The sequence below is a fragment of the Macaca thibetana genome, chromosome 1 (assembly GCF_024542745.1).
Source record: "Macaca thibetana thibetana isolate TM-01 chromosome 1, ASM2454274v1, whole genome shotgun sequence".
Classification (NCBI taxonomy): domain Eukaryota; kingdom Metazoa; phylum Chordata; class Mammalia; order Primates; family Cercopithecidae; genus Macaca; species Macaca thibetana.
The window spans coordinates 50,185,523-50,208,306 of record NC_065578.1 but is presented as its reverse complement, the minus strand read 5'-3'; the positions used below and the strand labels follow the sequence as shown (position 1 = coordinate 50,208,306).

Genomic DNA, 22,784 nt, shown 5'->3' with positions numbered 1-22,784 from the left:
TCTGTTTCTTTCCGCCAGGAGAGTCCTTCTTATTAGGCCAAGCCCAATTCCTCAGTCTGTGCCTAGAACAAGATAGTATGAGAAAAGAAAGTAGTTATTGCCAGCTTATCTAGAAAAAAAAACTCTTCCTGCTGAAATTTTAATTCATCTAAGTGAATGAACACTGATGTATTGAAAAATGTTTTTTGTGATCTTTCTTTCTTTTTCTTTTCTTTCTTTCTTTTTTTTTTTTTTTTCAGACAGTCTCACTGTATCGCTCAGGCTGAAGGGCAGTGGCACAATCTCGGCTCATTGCAACCTCCACCTCCTGAGGTCAAGCAGTTCTCCCACTGCAGCCTCCTGAGTAGCTGGGATTACAGGGGCATGCCACTATGCCTGGCTAATTTTTGTATTTTTAGTAAAGACAGAGTTTTACCATGTTGACCAGACTGGTCTTGAACTCCTGGCCTCAAGTGATCCACCTGCCTTGGCCTCCCAGAGTGCTGGGATTATAGGCGTGAGCCACTGTGCCCAGCTTTATCTTTTTTTCTAGTTGTTGAAGCAGAATATTTGTCTGTTTTCCTACTATAGCCTATCTACAAGATGAATTATAGTGATTTAAAGTGAATTTTCCATATTACTAATTAAGTAGAGCTGTTCTCATATATCTGTTGGGCATCTGGATTTCTCTTTTTGTGAAATATATGTTAAGTTTTTGCCTCTTTTTTTCTACTAGGTTGTTTACTTTTTATTGATTTGAAGGAGCTTTTTATATATTCTTCTAGAATGGTTCTTTTTTAAGTTTTATATATTACAAATATCTCCTCCCCCTCTGTGAATTTTTTGTTACTTTTCTGTCAGTATGTAATACATCATAATAAAAAAGGTTAAAAGTATTTTGGGAGATGTTGAGATTGAGATACCTGTGGCCTATCCAGTGTTAATATCTGGACCATGGATGTAGATTTGGGAGTATACCTGACACTTTATGAATTGCCTCAAATTCTTCACTATTCTTCCTGACCATCAGCTGCTTGCTTTGCCCTAGTGTGTCTATTTGATGCTTCTCTCTTTTCTTCTTTATTAGTCTGGCTAGTGGTCTAGCTATTTTGCTAATCTTTTCAAAAAATTATCTCCTGGATTCATTGATTTTTTGAAGGGTTTTTCGTGTCTCTATCTCCCTCAGTTCTGCTCTGATCTCAGTTATTTTTGTCTTCTGCTAGCTTTTGAATTTGTTTGCTCTTGCTTCTCTAGTTCTTTTAATTGTGATGTTAGGGTCTCGATTTTAGATATTTCCTGCTTTCTCCTGTGGGCATTTAGTGCTATACATTTCCCTTTAGACACTGCTTTAGCTGTGTCCCAGAGATTCTGGTATGTTGTATCTTTGTTCTCATTGGTTTCAAAGAACTTATTTATTTCTGCTTTAATTTCATTATTTACCCAGTAGTCATTCAGGAGCAGGTTTATTCAGTTTCCATGTAGTTGTGCAGTTTTGAGTGAGTTTCTTAATCCTGAGTTCTAATTTGATTGCACTGTGGTCTGAGAGACGGTTTGTTATGATTTCTGTTCTTTTGCATTTTCTGAGGAGTGTTTTACTTCCAATTATGTGGTCAATTTTAGAATAAGTGCCCTGTGGTGCTGAGAAGAATATTCTGTTGATTTGGAGTGGAGAGTTCTGTAGATGTCTATTAGGTCCACCTGGTCCAGAGCTGAGTTCAAGTCCTGAATATCCTTGTTAATTTTCTGTCTCGTTGATCTGTCTAATATTGACAGTGGGGTGTTAAAAGTCTCCCACTGTTATTGTGTGGGAGTCTAAGTCTCTTTGTAGGTCTCTAAGAACTTGCTTTATGAATCTGGATGCTCCTGTATTGGGTGCATATATATTTAGGATAGTTAGCTCTTCTTGTTGCATTGATCCCTTTACCATTATGTAATGCCCTTCTTTGTCTTTTTTGATCTTTATTGCTTTAAAGTCTGTTTTATCAGAGACTAGGACTGCAACCTCTGCTTTTTTTTTGCTTTCCATTTGCTTTGTAAATATCCCTCCATCTCTTTATTTTGAGCCTATGTGTGTCCTTGCACGTGAGATGGGTCTTCTGAATACAGCACACTGATAGGTCTTGACTTTGTATCCAACTTGCCAGTCTGTGTTTTTTAATTGGGGCATTTAGCCTGTTTACATTTAAGGTTAATATTGTTATGTGTGAATCTGATCCTGTCATCATGATGATAGCTAGTTATTTTGCCCGTTAGTTGATGCAGTTTCTTCATAGTGTCGATGGTCTTTACAATTTGGTATGTTTTTGCAGTAGTTGATACCGATTTTGCCTTTCCATATTTAGTGCTTCCTTCAGGAGCTCTTGTAAGGCAGGCCTGGTGGTGATAAAATCTCTCAGCATTTGCTTGTTTGCAAAGGATTTTATTTCTCCTTTGCTTATGAAGCTTAATTTGACTGGATATGAAATTTTGGGTTGAAAATTATTTTCTTTAAGAATGTTGAATATTGCCCCCTACTATCTCTGGCTTATAGGGTTTCTGCAGAGAGATCCAATGTTAGTCTGACGGGCTTCCCTTTGTGGGTAGCCCAACCTTTCTCTGTGGCTGCCCTTAATTTAACATTTTTTCCTTCGTTTCAACCTTGGTGAATCTGACGATTATGTGTCTTGGGGTTGCTCTTCTCAAGGAGTATCTTTGTGGTGTTCTCTCTATTTCCTGTATTTGAATGTTGGCCTGTCTTGCTAGGCTAGGGAAGTTCTCCTGGATAATATTCTGAAGAGTGTTTTCCAACTTGGTTCCGTTCTCCTCGTCACTTTCAGGTACACCAATCAAACGTAGGTTTGGTCTTTTCACATAGTCCCATATTTCTTGGAGGTTTGTTCATTTATTTTCATTCTTTTTTCTCTAATCTTGTCTTCACACTTTATTTCATTAAGTTGATCTTCAATCTCTGATATTCTTTCTTCTGCTTGACTGATTCGGTTATTGATACTTACATATGCTTCACAAAGTTCTCATGCTGTTTTACAGCTCTATCAAGTCATTTACGTTCTTCTCTAAACTGGTTATTCTAGTTAGCAATTCCTCTAACCTTTTTTCAAGGTTCTTAGCTTCCTTGCCTTGGGTTAGAACGTGCTCCTTTAGCTCAGAGGAGTTTGTTATTTCCCACCTTCTGAAGCCTACTTCTGTCAATTTGTCAAACTCATGCTCTGTCCAATTTTGTTCCCTTACTGGCGAGGAGTTGTGATCCTTTGGAGGAGAAGAGACATTCTGGTTTTTGGAATTTTCAGGCTTTTTGCGCTGGCTTTTCCTCATCTTCGTGGATTTATCTACCTTTGGTCTTTGATGTTGGTGACTTTCAGATGGGGTTTTTGTGTGGACGTCCTTTTTGTTGATGTTGATGCGATTCCTTTCTGTTTGTTTTCCACAGTTTTCCTTCTAACAGTCAGGCCCCTCTGCTGCAGGTCTGTTGCAGTTTGCTGGAGGTCCACTCCAGACCCTGTTTCCCTGGGTATCACCAGCAGAGGCTCCAGAACAGCAAAGATTGCTGCCTGTTCCTTCCTCTGGAAGCTTCGTCACAGAGGGGCACCTGCCAGATGCCAGCCAGAGCTCTCCTGTATGAGGTGTCTGTCCACCCCTGCTGGATGGTGTCTCTCAGTCAGGAGGCACCGGGGTCAGGGACCCACTTGAGGAGGCAGTCTGACCCTTGGCAAAGCTCGAGCGCTGTGCTGGGAGACTTGCTGCTCTCTTCAGTGCCAGTAGGCAGGAACGTTTAGGTCTGCTGAAGCTGCACCCACAGCCACCCCTTCCCTTAGGTGCTCTGTTCCAGGGAGATAGGAGTTTTATCTATAAGCCCCTGACTGGGGCTGCTGCCTTTTTTTCAGAGATGCCCTGCCCAGAAAGGAGGAATCTAGAGAGGCAGTCAGGCTACAGCAACTTTGCTGAGCTGCAGTGGGCTCTGCCCAGTTCAAACTTCCCAGTGGCTTTGTTTACACTGTGAGGGGAAAATCACCTACTCAATCCTCAGGAATGGTGGACGCCCCTCCCCCCACCAAGCTCAAGCGTCCCAGGTCAACTTCAGACTGCTGTAGTGGCAGCGAGAATTTCAAGCCAGTGGATCTTAGCTTGCAGGGCTCTGTAGGGATGGGATCCACTGAACTAGACAACTGGGTTCCCTGGCTTCAGCCCCCTTTCCAGTGGTGTGAATGGTTCTATCTCGCTGGGGTTCCAGGGGACACTGGAGTGTGAAAAAAAGACTCCTGCAGCTAGCTCGGAGTCTGCCCAAATGGCCGCCCAGTTTTGTGCTTGAAACCCAGGGTCCTGGTGGTGTAGGCACCTGAGGGAATGTTCTGATCTGCGGACTGCGAAGACCGTGAAAAAAGTGTAGTATTGGGGCCAAAGTGCACAATCCCTCACGGCTTCCCTTGGCTAGGGGAGGAGTTCCCCGACAACTTGCGCTTTCCGGGTGAGGCAGTGCCCCACCCTGCTTTGGCTTGCCCTCCATGGAGCTGCACCCACTGTCTAACCAGTCCCAGTGAAATGAGCCAGGTACCTCAGTTGGAAATGCAGAAATCACCTTCCTTCTGTTTTGATCTCACTGGGAGCTGCAGACCGGAGCTGTTCCTATTTGGCCATCTTACCAGCCACCTCCACGTGGTGTTTCTTTATAACCTGCCCAGAGATGTACTGCATGGGTAAGTTTCTGGTTATGTAACTTTGAGAAGTAATGGCCAGTTTAGTAATGAACCATATTAAATTTGCTCCCAATTTTTTGCTGTGTCAATTGCCTTTTTCCCTCACTCTTACAAAAACAATTCAGCTTTGCCTCAGGATTTGTTTTCTAGGGAACCCAAACCTACAAATCTTGTAAGTTAGTAGTCTTCCCTTCTCTCCTTTAAATTCTATCCACTCTCCCACTCCATTTCCCTCTTCCGAAATAAGCAATGTTACTTTCAGGTCCTGCTCAAATAGTGCTTTTTCCAGTTTACTTCTTAGATTCTTTATTTCATTCAACCCTGCTAGAACTTTTCTTCTTCTTTTGCTGTGACACTTACCATTTTTCTCCTTATAATTGTAACCTTTTCATTGAACAAGCTGGACCTGGTACAGTACTAGCACAAAGTAATTTTGTTCTTTCCCACTGATTTCTTCAAGCCTACTCTCTCAACTTTTTCGTCTCCATCCCTGGATGACATCTCAGGAAAGCTCTGTAGCTTTGCTGGTCACTGTTAGTAATTAAAAAACAAAAACAAAAAACCTACTAGTTAATCAAATGAAGTCTCTTTTTTAAAATAAAAAAAGTCTAGTCCAAACTCTACTTCAAACTCTCATACAATTTAAACTTATCCTGTACACAGTTTGGCCTGCTTTTGATGTAACAGCCTTAGTTGGGGAGAGTGACATAATTGACTTCTTTTTTACTTCACCACTTTGTGCTTCCACTCCTACTCCCCCATTCACAAGACTGAATTTTGGATTAGAACAAGGGAGAGGGAGGAGAGGTAAGGGGCAGAAAAATCTCGCTTGGCTGATGCAGTTATAATCTGCCTCCAGGGTGCTCTTTGTGGCAGTTGCACAATCAGTGGCTCTAACTTTAATAGAGCACTTTTGTGGGCTTTTTTGTAGACTCCCTCTTTTAAGTTCCCTGGGTATTTCTCTGTTCTCAATGCCTATTCTAGCAAATTAATTACAACTCCACCCAACATTGTTTAAAAAAATCTTCTTTAGTTAAAAAAAATAAAAAATAAAAATCCAGCCTTAGTTTCTGGCAGTCCACCCATCTGCCTTGTCCCTCTCAAGAAGACCCAATCTGGTTCTCTGGCCTTTCTAGGACAGGGATAGAAATTGAAGCCAGATCTCAATAAGTTGACAACAAGATTTTCTTATACTTATTCTGAGTATAGCACCTTAGCATTCAATAAATGCTGTTTTGTTATACGTCAGTGCCTCCACTAGAAGTCAAGGGGTGGCCCAAAACTCTCAGCTTAGCAAGACTTTCTCTTGCACTAATTACTACTTTACTATCAAAATCTTCTTTGGGACCTTCAGAAGTAATCTTGTCATGCCATTTATCTCTGTTATATTGATCACTACAAAAAGCCAGTTCACAGGTCACCTCTTACCCCAGATATAACCTCCATTAGGCTATGCACGTTTTCATTACCTGACCCCTTTTCCCACCTACCTCTGCTACTCACTACTATATTAACATCCTAGATCTTGTCTTACCTATAAACTATAATCTTTCCCTAATTTCCCTAATCAATTTCATGCGTATCAGTCTCTAACCATCATCTCCTGTCTTTCCATTCACTCCCTTTAAGCTCCTGACTTTAATAATTCTCAAAGTCACCTGAGACTTAGACCTTATTGCTCCTATGACCTTTTACTTATGCTTCATCCCACTTGTGACCTCACACCATTCTTACCTACTTTAAACCCCATGGTTAATGATTATAATTACTCCCCTCCACACAACCTGCCTTGCTTTCCTCTCACTTTGGCAAGACTTGTTAAATTACACTCTCTACCATTATTCTCATATAGCTAAATGTGACTGGAGAGGAACATAACAATACTGCCACTCTCACTTTAAATTTATCACCACTAGTCTCAAGTGGGTCATTAATGCTTTTCAGAAATTGTATTATATTACTCCACCACTCTCATAGAGAACTATTCTTACTGTCACCTGAAATCTCTAACTTCTTTTCCTCCCCTCTCTTCCCCTCACTCTGGGCTGTGCTTGCCAAATGGGCTGAGTATACTTCCATGATGTCTGAAGAGGGCCCTAGGGCAGAATGCAGGCTTACTGGAGGAGGAAATGGCAATGTGAGGTGAACTGGAATGGACTAACACAAATGTGGCTGAAATCAGAGATGGTCTGTGAATACGTAACGTGGGTGCCAGAGACATATGCTACAGAGGGAGACATGTCATTGTTATAATAATTATTTTCAATTAAGAATGAAGTTGCCTAGGCTATGAGTGGTGGCTTATGCCTGTAATCTCAGCACCCTTGGAGGCCGAGGCAGGAGGCTCACTTGAGGCCAGAGGTCAAGACGATGGTGAAACCCCGTCGCTACCAAAAATACAAAAATCAGCCAGGCATGGTTGTGCACGCCTGTAGTCCTGGCTATTTGGGAGGCTGAGGCAGGAGAATCCCTTGAGCTGGGGAGGTGGAGCTTGCAGTGGGCTGAGATCATGCCACCGCACTCCAGCCTGGGAGACAGGGCAAAACTCTGTCTCAAAAAAAAAAAAAATGAAGTTGCCTTGCTACAAGAACAGCTAAATTTGGAATCAATATATTTCAGTGGTTAGCCTTTTTCTTTCTCAGAATCAAATTTAGTTTTTGGTTTAGTTAAAATGCAGTGGGAATATTTATTACATTTTTATTTATTAATTTTCTATTACATAAACTGACCTTGAGGAATTTACAATGTATTTGGGAGAGAAAAGATAATTCTTATTTGTAAAATACAAAAATTGGTGAATGATTCAGAATGAAATATAAAAAATAAGTCCCATGAATTCAGATACAGATTGTTTGGGAAATAAGAACACTTTAAATGTCATTGTAAAAATATTAAATTGTTGTTACTATAAGTAGGGTATACATAGTATGTTTGGCACCAGGATTGGATCATTTTGTTAACACATTTCTCCTCTAGATGACAAGATTATCTGTAATAAAAATCAGAAAATGAAATGAATAATCACAATGGCCAGAAAATAAATAGAAACAGTGAAATCTCCTTTTGTTCAAAAGAGAAAAATAAATATTAAAGTACAAAAAAAAGAAAAAATAACAAATTAATGCTTTTTAATTAATTTAGTTTTTAAATGGGAAAGAAAGGCTGGGTGCAGTGGCTCACACCTCTCACACCTGTAATCTGAGCACTTTGGGAGGCTGAGGCAGGTGAATCCCTTGAGCCCAGGAGTTGGAGACCATCCTTGGCAACATGGAGGAACCCTGCCTCTATAAAAAATACAAAAATTAGCCGGGCGTAGTGGCGCACACCTGTAATCCCAGTTACTCCAGAGGGCGAAGTGGGAGAATCCCCTGAGCCTGGGAAGTTAAGATTGCAGTTAGCCGAAATCATGCCACTTGCACTCCAGCACCTGCAACAGAGTGAGATCTTGTGTCAAAAAAAAAAAAAAGTAAGTGAAAGAAACTTATACTTACATAACTTACATATGAGTCTGTTGCAATAACAAATGACATTTTGCTTTTGAGCCTTAATTTTTATATATTTGTCAATGACTCCATCACACTTAATCTTCACATATTCATATTCAATAGACAGTATAGCCAGATTTGTCAATCTGTCTTCATTTACTGTTGATCGAAGAACTTTCTACTAAGTTTGATTTTGAAAAGTTTTCTTCAAATGAAGAATCCTATCTACAAATAGGACGTCTTAAACAAAAAGAACGTTTGTGGCAGAGATTCATAGCAATCCCCTCTCACAATAAAGTTTAAAAATTATGTCTGTTTCTTCAGGATTGATTTGAGTGGCTTTCAAATGTTTCTGTGTTTTACATTTTAGCTATTAAACACAGATAACTCCATGTAGTCATGTAAAATGATAGAATTAAAGTAACTCATGTTTCTTCATCTTTACAACCTAGTATCATTATTTATACCAAGTTTACTGTTTAAATGCAGGGGTTAGAGACAAGAACAGCATCTGCAGTGAGCTCAAGCAATTCTGAACCATTATGAACTTACTCAAAATAAATGTGCAGCTGAGTCTAATTGTGTCACAGGCTGACTCTGAGTAAACTTCCATGTACAATACATTGTTCAAGTAATTAAAAATGTGCTAATTGGAAGCAAGTATATATTGTTAAAACTCATAGTGTAACTGCACAACTTTCTAGAACTTAGACCAACAAAATATTTTGAGGAGACGGTATTTTATCACTGATATAGTTTAAAATTGCTGGTGCATGGTGATAGTAAAAACTAGATCTATCGTTAGTCAGTTTAATTATTGCTTTCAAATTCTCTACACTTAGTTTACTTCCTTAATGCATTCATTCAGAGTAGACTACTCCCACCACCCAATCCTTGGCACACCACTGACTCTAGGTAGTTTTCTAGTTTTAGTCTAAGCTATATCCCTATTTCTGGTACTTAGACTTAAAAGATCAGTGTATTAGGGCAACTAGGAATTTGCATGAATTGATTTGCATGAAGTTTGGAGGAAGAGGTCATAAAAATAGCAGGGTGACACCAGGTGCTGTGGTTGCATGCCTGTAACCCCAGCTACTTGGGAGGCTGAGGCAGGATGATCTCTTGAGCCAGGAGTTTAAGTCTTGCATGGGCAACATAGCAAGACCCTGTTTTAAAAAGTAGTTTTTAAGTGAATGTAACAATTGGGAAGGTAGCATGGGAGTCCTAAAGAATGGGCCCAGCTAATAAACTTAAGTTTGAGCCCCTTAGGGACCAGTACTCCAACTAGAAACTGAATAGACTATTTTTATTTTTAACTTTTAATTTTTAATTTCGATGGGTACATAGTAGGTGTGTATATTTGTGAAGTACATGAGATGTTTTGATAAGGCATGCAATGCATAATAATCACATCATGGAAGATGGGTTATCCATCTCCTCAAGCATTTATCCTTTGTGTTACAAACAATCCAATTATATTATTTTAGTTATTTTTAAATGTACAGCAAAATTATTATTGACTATAGTCACCCTGTTGTGCTATCAAATATTAGGTCTTATTTATTCTTTCTATTTTTTTGTACCCATTAACCATTCCCACTTCCCTCCAACCCCCTCTACCCTTCCCAGCTTCTGGTAACCATGCTTCTACTCTCTGTCTCCATGAGTTCAATTGTTTTGATTTTTAGATCCCACCTGTAAGTGAGAACATGTGATGTTTATCTTTCTGTGCCTGGCTTATTTTGCTTAACATAATGACCTTTGGTTCCATCCATGTTGTTGTTGCAAATGACAGGATCTCATTCTTGTAATGGCTGAATAGTAGTCCATTATGTATAAGTATCACATTTTCTTTATCCATTCATCTGTTGATGGACACTTAGGTTGCTTCCAAATCTGGATCATGTGATAGTTCCATTTTTAGTTTTTTGAGGAACCTCCAAACTGTTCTCTATTTTGGTTTCACTAATTTACATTCTCACCAACAATGTACAAGGATTCCCTTTTCTCTACATCATCACCAGCATTTGTTATTGCCTGTCTTTTAGATATAAGCCATTTTAACTGAGGTGAGATGATATCTCGTTGTAGTTTTGATTTGCATTTCTCTGATGATCAGTGATATTGAGCACCTATGCCTGTTTGTATGTTTTTTTTTTTTTTTTTTTTTTTAGATGGAGTCTCACTCTGTTACCCAGGCTGGAGTGCAATGGCATGATCTCAGCTCATTGCAACCTCCGCCTCCCAGGTTCAAGCAATTCTCCTGCCTCAGCCTCCAGAATAGCTGGGATTACAGGTGCGCACCACCATGCCTCGCTAACTTTTTTTTTAGTATAGACGGGGTTTCACCATTTTGGCCAGGCTGGTCTCGAACTCCTGACATCAGGCGATCCACCTGCCTCGGCCTCCCAAAGTGCTGGGATTACAGGCATGAGCCACCACACTTGGCCTGTGTGTCTTCTCTTGAAAAATGTTTATTCAACCTTTTTTTTTTTTTTGAGGTGGAGTTTCACTCTGTCACCCAGGCTGCAGTAGAGTGGCGCCATCTTGGCTCACTGCATCCTCCGCCTCCCGAGTTTAAGCAATTCTCTGCCTCATCTTCCTGAGTAGCTGGGATTTTAGGCGCCCACCACGATGCCCGGCTAATTTTTTTTGTATTTTTAGTAGAGACAGGGTTTCACCATCTTGGCCAGGCTGATCTTGAACTCCTGCCCTCATGATCCACCCGCCATGGCCTCCCAAAGTGCTGGGATTACAGTCACGAGCCACCGAGCACCTGGCTATTCAACTATTTTGTCCATTTTTAATTGAATTATTAAATTTTTTTCCTATAGAGTTGTTTGAGCTCCTTATATATTCCAGTTATTAATCCCCTTGTCAGATGGACAGTTTGCAAATATTTTCTCCCACTCTTTGCGTTGTCTCTTCACTTTGTTGATTGTTCCCTTTGTTGTGTAGAAGCTTTTTCACGTGATGTGATCCCATTTGTCCATTTTTGCTTTGGTTGCCTGTGCTTCTTGGGTATTACTCAAGAAATACTTTGCTCAGACCAATGTCCTGGAGAGTTTCCCCAAGTTTTCTTTTAGTAGTTTCATAGTTTGGGGTCTTAGATTTAAGTCTTTAATTCATTTTCATTTGAGTTTTGTATATGGTGAGAGATAGGGGTCTAGTTTTATTCTTCTGCAGATAGGGGTCCAATTTTCCCAGCACCGTTTATTTAAGAGACTGTCCTTTCACCAATGTATGTTCTTGGCAACTTTGTCAAAAATGAGTTCACTGTAAGTGTATGAATTTATTTCTGGGTTCTCTATTCTGTTCCATTGGTCTATTGTGTCTGTTTTTATGCCAGTACTGTGTTGTTTTGATTACTATGGTTCTGTGGTATAATTTTAAGTCAGATAATGTGATTCCTCCAGTTTTGTTCTTTTTGCTTTATCCTAAGATTGGCTATTCTGGGTCTCTGTGGTTCTATATAAATTTTAGGATTTTTTTTTCCATTTCTGTGAAGAATGTCATTGGTATTTAGATAGGGATTGCATTAAATCTGTAGCTTGCTTTGGACATTTTAACATTGATTCTTCCACTCTATTAACATTTTTTGATGTCCTCTTCAATTTTTCTCATCAGCGATTTATAGTTTTCCTTATAGAGATCTTTTCGTTAAGTTAATTGCTAGGTATTTAATTTTATTTGTGACTACTGTAAATGGGATTACTTTTTAATTTCTTCTTCAGATTGTTCACTGTAAGCATATAAAAATGCTACTGATTTTTGTATGTTGGTTTTGTATCCTGCAATTTTTCTGAATTTGCTTATCAGTTCTAATAGTTTCTTGTGGAGTCTTTAGATTTTTCCAAATATAAGATACTATCATCTACAAACAATGATAATTTGACTTCTTCTTTTCCAATTTGGATGCCCTTTAATTTGTTCTCTTGTCTGATTGCCCTAAACGACTATTTTTAGAAATTACTCTGGGAGACCATAAGTCACAATTGGCATTGCTTGGTTCCCAGATATATAAAGTGAGGGAGAAGGGCATTCGCACCTCTTCTGCCCCAAATATTGCCCACTGAGAACTTGAAGAAGTTTATACTATTTTGGCACCTAAAGGATTTCCATCCGCTTTGGGAGCATCAGGAGATAATCCCTTTGGAATGAACATCAGAATACTCAAGATGATAGGCATCAGGGCCAGTGGCAGTGCAGAGACATCATTAAATAATACTACAGGCAGTGGGAAGTCAGGAGATTTCACTGAAGGGAGTCTAGCAGGAGAGTACTGCATGACAGATGGTAGAAGAGGGACTATTCATGATCTCACATGAGATATGCTCAGGCTTCCAGACATAGCTGGGTAAGATTTTGGAGGTGGGAGATTGAAGATTCAATAATAATAATAGTACCTTAAAAAAAAAAAAAAACCTCTTTAAGTACCCAGCTGTACACTAGATTTTTTTACTTTTCACAGGATCATTCTACTGCTACAAGCATACTCTAATATATTATATTTAGAAACCTTCCCTTGACACTAAATTCACCCTCAACTATCACCTCATTTCTTTGCTCATTTTCAGAGCAAAATTCTCAAGCTCTTCTATACTCATTGTCCATTCTTCCCCATCTCCCATTTACTCTTCAACCCACTTCATTTTGGCTTCTGCCCTTATTACTTCATATGTAACTGAGACTACTCTTGCCAATGTCATCAACAACTTTAGTATTACCAAATCCGATCTTTCCTCATTCTACTTGACCTCTTTGCAGTATTCAAAACTTCTTGAACTTTTCTTTTTTATGTCTATGACATCATTGTCTCCTGATTTTTCTCCTCACCTCTCTGATTCTTTTTCTTCAGTCGTTTATTTATTTTTTCCTCATTCTTCTGATACTTGAGCTCTAATTGTTCGTATGTTCCCCAGGTCAACTTACCCAGTCCCAAAACTGTAAAGCTGAATTTTATCTCCAGCTTTAACCTCTTCTCAGCGTTCAAGACACTCATGTATAACCATTTATTTGACGTTATCACTTGGAAATCTAATAAGCATCTCAAATTCAACAGGTCTAAAACTGAACTCCTACTATTTTCTGTCTTCCCTCCATCAAAAAAAAAAAAAAAAAAAAAAAAAAAAAAAAGCCCTTTTCTTGGTTCTCTTCACAGTAGGCCCTCAATAAAAATGAATAGAATGAATGAAAGAATGTTTACTACATGTCATTCTATCAATAACTCTATACAGTCATTGTAGGTGCTATTTTTAGCCCCATCCTTAAAATAAGGGAATTAGAGAGGTAAAGTACAACTTGCCTAAGGTCACAGGGTTTTAATCTGTGTGCTTTTCTCTAAAGCTTACATGCTTCTTCTCTATGCCACAGTGGCTTCCATTGAAACAAGGATGATTATTATAAGTTAAAATTATATTTATGACCATAAACTAGTACAAATTAGAAAAACATAGGTTATATTACCAATAATGATAATGATGATAACAATGATTATCAGCTTTCACATACCAGGCATCATGAGAGGCTTTTTTTCATTAATCAAGTTTATTATTTAGGACAGTTTTAGATTTACAGAAAAATTAAGCAGGTAGTAAGTACAGAGAGTTCCCTTATACCCCCCACCTGATCCACACAGTTTCCCCTATTATTAACATCTTACATTATAGTATGATACATTATTATAATTAATAAACCAGAAGATACATTATTATTAACTAAAGTCCACAGTTTATTCATGTTTTCTTAAGTTTTACCTAATGTCCTTTTTCTGTTCCATAATCCCATCCAGGATCTCACATTACATCTAGTTCTGTTGTCTCCGTAGGTCCCTGTTGGCTGTGACATTTTCTCAGACTTTGTTTTTGATGACCTTGGGAGTTTTGAGGAGTACTGGTAAGGTTATATTGTAGGATAACTCTCTATTAGAATTTGTGAATGTTTTTCTCATGATTAGACTGTGGTTATAAATTTTTTAAAGGAAGACCATAAATGTAAAGTGCCATTTTTATCACATAGCAGGATTATATACCACCAACGTGGTTTAGGACTGTTGATGTTGACTTTCATCATCCAACTAAAGTAGTGTTTGTCAGGCTTTTCCACTGTAAAATGTCTCTTTTTTTCTGCCTTTCCATATTGTACTCTTTGGTAGAAAAGTCACTATATGCAGCCCACACTTCAGGAGTGGAGAGGCTCCCCTTCTTTAGGGTGGAGTATCTGCATAATATATTTGGAACTCTTTGGTAGGAGAGATTTATCTATTTGCTTCAATTTATCAATTTATTCAATCATTTATTTATATTAGTATGGACTCCTAGATATTTATTTTATACTTTGGGTATAATCCAGTGCTACTTTATTTCGTTGCTCAAATTGTTTCACTTTTGGTCATTATGGGTTCTTTCAATGGGCTTTTGTGCCCCTTTGACATATCCCATCTCTGTGTGTGTGTGTGTGTGTGTGTGTGTGTGTGTGTGTGTGTGGAGGGTGTGTTTTGAAAAATTCCTTAGCTACAAGATGATCCAGGTTCATCTTGTATATTTGCTGCCCCAGTCCCTAGAATCAGCTATTTCTCCAAGCTGGATCCTTTTCATAGAGAATAGTATTAGAAACCAAGATCTGGGCACTAAGTCTGCTCATTGCTAATGGGGTATCATTTCTTCTAGGCCTTCTCAGCTGACAGATCAAAGAAATATATGTGTGTATACTAATCCATGTGTATACACATGTCTGTAAATATTTCTAAATGTAACCATTTGTATCTACACATGAGTTCTTACTGATGTCTCCAACTCTAGTCCACTACCACATGGATTATTCTAGCCTGTTACCTGGCTTGTCTGTAATCTCCCACTCATGAGAGAAATTTTATGTAAATGAACTTGTTTAATCCTGTGAGGTAGCTATTATTATCTCATTTTATAGTTGAAGAAACTGAGGCTCAATGATGATAAATTTTTTCAAATACATAGCGATTAGGAGGTGTAACTAAACTGGGCATGGTGGCTCGTGCCTGTAATCCCAGAACTTTGGAAGGCTGAGACAAGGGGATCACCTGAGCCCATGAGTTTGAGACCAGCCTGGGCAACACAGTGAGACCACCACCTAAAAAAAAATTTAAAAAGAAAAAGAAAAAGAGGTGTAACTACGACCTCTTCTGGGAGAAAAAGAGCACACACATTGTGGAATTGAGAAGGTATATGGTTTGTGCAGTAGTACATACTGATGAGTCAGTAAAATACATTAAAGTTATCTTGGTATGACCCTGAATTGAACACTGATGATTTTGAAATTTTACCAACTGTTTAAACGTCATGCACATCTCTTGAGGAGCAAATTATTATACTAAAGATCTATTATTAATTATACATCACCCCATGAGTCAACTGCAAAACTGTTTAAAATTCTTTTCAATCTTTTTTTTTTTTTTTTTTGAGGCAGCTCTCGCTCTGTCGCCCAGGCTGGAGTGCAGTTGCATGATCTCTGCTCACTGCAATCTGTGCCTCCCAGGTTCAAGCAATTCTCCTGACTCAGCCTCCCGAGTAGCTGGGATTACAGGTGCCCACCACCATGCCCAGCTAATTTTTGTATTTTTAATAGAGATGAGGTTTCATCATGCTGGCCAGGCTTGTCTCGAACTCTTGACCTCAAGTGATCCACCCGCCTCAGCCTCCCTCTTTTGTATCTTTTAAAAGAGTCATCACTGGTTCCTGAATTCATGAAGATTATCAGGTATTATATAATTTTAATCAATTAAAGGATAACAAATGGCAATGGACTTGACAGGTAATTTGTACCTCTAGTCAAATTTTTCCTGACCCAAAAAATCCAAAACAACGACCATTCTCCCACCTTTGTTAAAAAAAAGTTATGGCCTACCTTGATTTTTTTTTTTTTTTTTTTTTTTTGGGACACAGTCTTACCATGTGACACAGTCATAGCTCACTGTAACCTTGAACTCCTGGGCTCAAACAATCCTCCTGCTTTGGTCTCCCAAAATGCTGGGATTACAGGCATAAGCCACAATGCCGGGCCTAAAGTCTTAATCTTTGCTCATTGTAAAGAGGGCTTTGTGATTTAAAAGTTTGGAAAACACTGCATATATATCAATTACCTCTTGGAAATTCTAATGTGCCTATTACGTAACTGAGACAAAAATCAACAAAAAATTAACTTTCAAGGAAATATTTCCCAAATATATTTTTTCATAGAATGCCTTGTTTTAATGTAAGGGCGATTAATATCACACAGACCTATATTTGGAATTCAATGTTTTATTCATTTCATAAGAGAAGGAACTTGGGCCATGTTTTTCTGTTTCCAGAACCTAAAATGGCCTGGCACATACTAGGTGCTCAATTAATAATTGTTTGTTAAATAAGTGGACAAGCAAATTTGTATTATCTACTATATGGTAGTCACAAGGAATATAATGGTGAAAAAATAAACATGGTCCCTGTCTTCATGTAACTTACAGTCTACTAGAGAAGATTATAAAAAAGCAAGTAAAAAGGCTAAATCTTGGCCGGGCGCGGTGGCTCAAGCCTGTAATCCCAGCACTTTGGGAGGCCGAGACGGGTGGATCACAAGGTCAGGAGATCGAGACCATCCTGGCTAACACGGTGAAACCCCATCTCTACTAAAAAATACAAAAAACTAGCCAGGCGAGGTGGCGGGCACCTGTAGTCCCAGCTACTCGGGAGGCTGAGGCAGGAGAATGGCGTGAACCCGGGAGGCGGAGCTTGCAGTGAGCTGAGATCCCGCCACTGCACTCCAGCCTGGGCAACACAGCGAGACTCCGTCTCACTCAAAAAAAAAAAAAAAAAAAAAGGCTAAATCTTACATAAGAGTTATTAATACAAAACTCTTTAGATAAGAGTTATGGAAACAAACAATGTTGAGATGAAGAATAAAGGAGATGGAAGGAGCATTACTTTCAAAAATAAGCAGCAAGCTTTTTAATGTATTTACTCAAACAAATCTATAGTTAACCAAAATCTGAGTATTTCAAACATCAACCTTCATTCAGATCACATATTCACAAAGATTGTATTAATCAAGGTCCTTGCATAAAACTGATGGCATACTCAGAAGGACTTAAATTAAGAGAGTTTTATAGAAGAACTATTTATAGCTCATGCCTGTAATCCCAGCACTTTGGGAGACTGAGGTGGACAGATCATGAGGTCAGGTGTTTGAGACCAGCCTGACCAACATGTTGAAACTCCGTCTTTACTAAAAACACAAAAATATTAGCGGCGCGGTGGCGCACGCCTGTAATCCCAGTTACTCAAGAGGCTGAGGCAGGAGAATGGCTTGAAACCAGGAGGCAGAGGTTGCAGTGGGCTGAGATTGTGCCACTGCACTCCAGCCTAGGCGACAGAGCAAGACTTTGTCTCAAAACAAACAAACAAACAAAAAAACAGCCTTTTCTCCAAAAGGGGAGGAAGTTGAAACTGAGTGGTCCACAATGAGAAGAGGGGAAGCCCAGGGGTACAGGAGGCCTCTGGGTGAAGGCAGAGGCTAACATGGGGTTCGGAGCGACCTTGGCCGTTGGCCTGACCATCTTTGTGCTGTCATCACTGTCATCATCTGCTTCACCTGCTCCTGCTGCTGCCTGTACATGACATGCCGCCAACCACGTCCGGTTGTCACCACCACTACATCCACCACTGTGGTGCATGCCCCTTATCCTCAGCCTCCAAGTGTGCCGCCCAGCTACCCTGGACCAAGCTACCAGGGGTACCACACCATGCCACCTCAGCCAGGGATGCCAGTAGCACCCTACCCAACGCAGTAACCACCTTACCTGGCCCAGCCCATGGGCCCGCCGGCCTACCACGAGACCCCGGCTGGAGGAGCAGCGGCACCCTATCCCGCCAGCCAGCCTCCTTACAACCCGGCCTACATGGATGCCCGGAAGATGGTCCTCTGAGCGTCCCCCGACCTCTCTGGCTGCCACTTGGTTATGTTGTGTGTGTGTGAGTGGTGTGCAGGCACAGTTCCTTGCGGCCCATGCGTGCTGTGTGTGTCCTGCCTGTATATGTGGCTTCCTCTGATGCTGACGAGGTGGGGAACGATCCTTGCCAGAGTGGGCTGGGACCAGACTTTGTTTTCTTCCTCACCTGAAATTACGCTTCCTAAAATCTCAAACCAAACTCAAAGAATGGGGTGGTGGGGGCACCCTGTGAGGTGGCCCCTGAGAGGTAGGGGGCTCTCCAAGGCACATCTGGAGTTCTTCTCCAGCTTACCCTAGGGTGACCAAGTATGGCCTGTCACACCAGAATGGCGCAGCTTTCTGTATGATGCAGATGTGTTCTGGTTTCTGCAGCGTAGCCAGCTGCTGCTCGACATGATGCAGGTGAAGCTTGGGATCTGACCAAGTTGGGCTTTGATCCTTTGGGCAGATGTCCCATTGTTCCCTGGAGCCTGTGTCATGCCTGTTGGGGGTCAGGCAGCCACCTGATGCCAGAACACCTCAGGCAGAGCCCTCCTCACCTGTTAGCTGTCTGCCTGGACTGTTCCCTGTCTCTGCATCTTCCCTGGGACCACCCGGAGGGCCACATCCACACACAGCCTAGCTGCCCACAGGGAGCTCTGCTGCCCTTGCTGCCCCTCCCTTCCTACAGGTGAGCAGGGCTCCTGTCCACCAGCACACTCAGGTCTCTTCCCTGCAGTGTTTTCATTTTATTTTAGCCAAACATGTTGCCTGTTTTCTGTTTTAAAACATGATCGTTGATATGAGACTGAAACCCCTGGGTTGTGGAGGGAAATTGGCTCAGAGGAGACGGACAACCTGGCAACTGTGAGTCCCTGCTTCCCCTGACACCAGCCTCATGGAATATGCAACTCCTGTACCCCAGTCCAGGGTGTTCTGGCAGCAGGGACACCTGGGCCAAGGGGCTATCTGGACCAAAGGTGGGGTGTGGGGCCCTGGATGGCAGCTCTGGCCCAGACATGAATACCTCAGTGTTCCTCCTCCCTCTATTACTGTTTCACCAGAGCTGTCTTAGCTTTGAAACTGTTGTGTTTCTGAGTCTAGGGTCTGTACCCTTGTTTATAATAAATGCAATCGTTTGGAAACAACAACAACAAAACAAAACAAAACAAAAAACAAGGGAAGAAAAACATCTTAAGAACCAAAGACAGCCAGAAGCCATTAGCAACACCCTTAGACCTGAAGGACAAGGGAGTCAATGGGAACGAGGCATTAGGTGTCAGCTGAAAATAAATTATATTAATATAAATATAATAAATAAATATAATAAACTATATTTAAGCGTAGATCATATGGAGGCAGCACAAACCACTTCTATATAAATAGGCCTAAACTATAATTCCATGTAGGCAAAAATTAAGTTTTTGTACCTTACTACCTATTACAGTCCTCACATATAGTGGTACTGTTGGATGTAATTAATACATGTGTATTGAATGTACACATTGCATCCGACAGACATAACTTTCTTGAACAGCAATAATCATATGAGATTAAATATAAAGAACATTTCTTTTAAAGAGTTATAATTCTTCTAAAATTTTGCAGTTAAAGCAGTTACTACAGTTACATAGGATAACTGTAGTATCCTATGTAAGACTGTTTCAAGTTTAGAACTATGCCCTAATTGGCAATTATATATTTCAAATGAAGAAAACTGTTCTCTTGGGTGTCTAATGAAGAAACCAGATAAATCAGCAATAGACTGAGCAGAGGTTTTAAAGGATACTTGAACAAAAATGTAAAGCAGGCCTACTTTTATGTTTTAAGTGTGTGAGCACTGAATTAAATAGCCCCTTAGAAAAAAGTATTTTTGGGCCGGGCGCGGTGGCCCAAGCCTGTAATCCCAGCACTTTGGGAGGCCGAGACGGGCGGATCACGAGGTCGGGAGATCAAGACCATCCTGGCTAACATGGTGAAACCCCGTCTCTACTAAAAAATACAAAAAAAACTAGCCGGGCGAGGTGGCGGGCGCCTGTAGTCCCAGCTACTGGGGAGGCTGAGGCAGGAGAATGGCGGGAACCCGGGGGGCGGAGCTTGCAGTGAGCTGAGATCCGGCCACTGCACTCCAGCCTGGGCGGCAGAGCGAGACTCCGTCTCAAAAAAAAAAAAAAAAAAAAAAAAAAAAAAAAAGTATTTTTGGCTGGGCATGGTGGCTCATACCTGTAATCCCAGCACTTTGAGAGGATGAGGTGGGTGGATCACGAGGTCCATCCTGGCTAACATGGTAAAACCCTATCTCTACTAAAACTACAAAAAAATTAGCTGGCGTGGTGGCATGTGCCTGTAGTCCCAGCTACTCGGGAGGCTGAGGCAGGAGAATCACTTGAACCTGGGAGGTGGAGGTTGCAGTAAGCCAAGACCGAGCCACTGCACTCCAGCCTGGGTGACAGAGCGAGACTCCATCTAAAAAAAAAAAAAAAAAGAAAGAAAACAAAGAATGAAAAAAGTATTTTTAGGCTGGATGTGGTTGCTCACTCCTGTAATCCCAGCACTCTGCGGGGCCGAGGCAGGTGGATTGCTTGAGGTCAGGAGTTAGAAAACAGCCTGGCCAACATGGTAAAACCTGGTCTCTACTAAAAATACAAAAATTAGTTGGGCATGGTGGTGGGCACCTGTAGTCCCAGCTACTCAGGAGGCTGAGGCAGGATATGCTTGAACCGGGAGATGGAGGTTGCATGAGCTGAAATCGTACCACTCACTCCAGCCGGGGTGACAGAGCAAGACTCTGTCTCAAAAAAAAAAAAAAAGTATTTTTGCCATATAAAGGAATCTGTCATATTGCATATAACATCAAATTGTTCCGTTCTATGTCAAAAAGGATTTATTAAGTTATTAATATGACTTTTTAAAAGAATAAACTGGCTCTAGATAATTTAAAATATGCTAAAAGATTTGTTTAGGTTGCTTAAGTTAATTCACATTTGAAAACAAGCATGTTTTCTTATGTTTACACATAAGAATATTTTATAGCACATCATAAACACTAAATGCTGTTTTTCTTTCCATTTTTCCTAGTCTACCACATATGTAAATATAAACAGATAACCTAAGCAATTAAACAGTCATCCTGCAGCATTTTAGCCAAAATCTATCTTTTTGCCAATATCCATTCATCCAGGTGCTTTGGGGAGAAATCACTCAATGCACCAGAGATGGGCATGACTCAAGGTTGGCCAAAGCCATAGTGATTACATCAGAGATTGGTATGCCAGCTAATTAGAGCCAGTAAGGCACAATGATGAAAAAGGTAAAAAGTCATCAGATTCATAATACATATACATAATATAAATAGTATATATAAAACATAAATATATTTTGGTGATACAGTTGACAGAATTTGCTAATAATTTAGATAACAGACAGGAAGAATCAAGATTGATTGTCCTTAGCATTTGGGTGATTGTAGGCCATTTATTGAGAGGAAACACGGAAGAAACAGGTTTTATGGAATGAAAGTTAAAAGTTTAGTTTGGGACATCATAAATTTGAGATGCCTACTAGACACACGATAAGAGATGTCAAGTAAACAGTTGTACAAATGAGTTTAAGGGAAATTTATAATTCCTTAGGGTAGATTCCTAGTAGTAGAGTTGCTGGATCAAAGGTTATGTGCATTTTTAGTGTTGTGCTGGAGCCAATATAGTTGGCTTAGTGTTGGCTAAGATAGTGTTGACTAAGATAGCCAGTGTAACGTTGAATAGAAGTAGAGTGTGCATCCTCACCTTGTTCCGATCTGAGAGAGAAAACATTCAGTGTAACAATTACATATAAGGTTAGCTGGCTGGGCACGGTGGCTCACGCCTGTAATCCCAGCACTTTGGGAGGCCACGGCAGGCGGATCGCAATGTCAAGAGTTCGAGACTAGCCTGGCCAACATGGTGAAATCCCCATCTCTGCTAAGAATACAAAAATTAGCCGGGCGTGGTGGCACGTGCCTGTAATCCCAGCTACTCGGGAGGTTGAGGCAGGAGAATTGCTTGAACCTGGGAGGTGGAGGTTGCAGTGAGCCGAGATAGCTCCACTGCACTCCAGCCTGGGTGATAGAGCGAGACTCTCTCGCAGGAGTGGAAAAAAAATGAGGTTAGCTGTAAATTTTGCCTAAATGCCCTTTAGAGAATAAAGAAGTTCTATTTTCTTACTATTTTTGAGAGTTTATTTTTCAATCATGAATGGATGTTGAGTTTTGCAAATGCTTTTTCTACATTAATTGAGATGATCATATGGTTTTTCTCGTATACTTTGTGAATGTAGTGAACTAAATTGATTGACCTTTGAATGTTAAAACAACCTTGGACTTCTGCACTAAACTTCACTTGCTCAAACTAGATTACATATTACTGAATTCTATTTGGTAATATTTTGTTGAGAATTTTTGTATCTGTTGCCAGATGCAGTGGTTCATGCCTATAATCCCAGCACTTTGGAAGGCCGAGACAGGCAGATCACTTGCGGTCAGGAGATTGAGACCAGCCTGGCCACCATGGTGAAACCCCATCTCTACTAAAAAAAAATACAAAAAATTCGCTGGGCATGGTGGCGCATGCCTGTAGTCCCAGCTACTCAGGAGGCTGAGGCAGGAGAATCACTTGAATCCAGAGGCGGAGGTTGCAGTGAGCTGAGACCGTG

The 22,784-nt window shown here is 40.4% G+C and overlaps 1 pseudogene across 1 annotated transcript; it reads left to right on the top strand.

Moving 5' to 3' along the window:
- The first annotated feature begins 17,690 nt into the window (after positions 1-17,690).
- On the top strand, positions 17,691-18,505 carry LOC126947790 (uncharacterized; annotated as a pseudogene). The gene has a single exon (XR_007723203.1). The product of XR_007723203.1 is annotated as an uncharacterized LOC126947790 (transcript).
- The last annotated feature ends 4,279 nt before the right edge of the window (positions 18,506-22,784 follow it).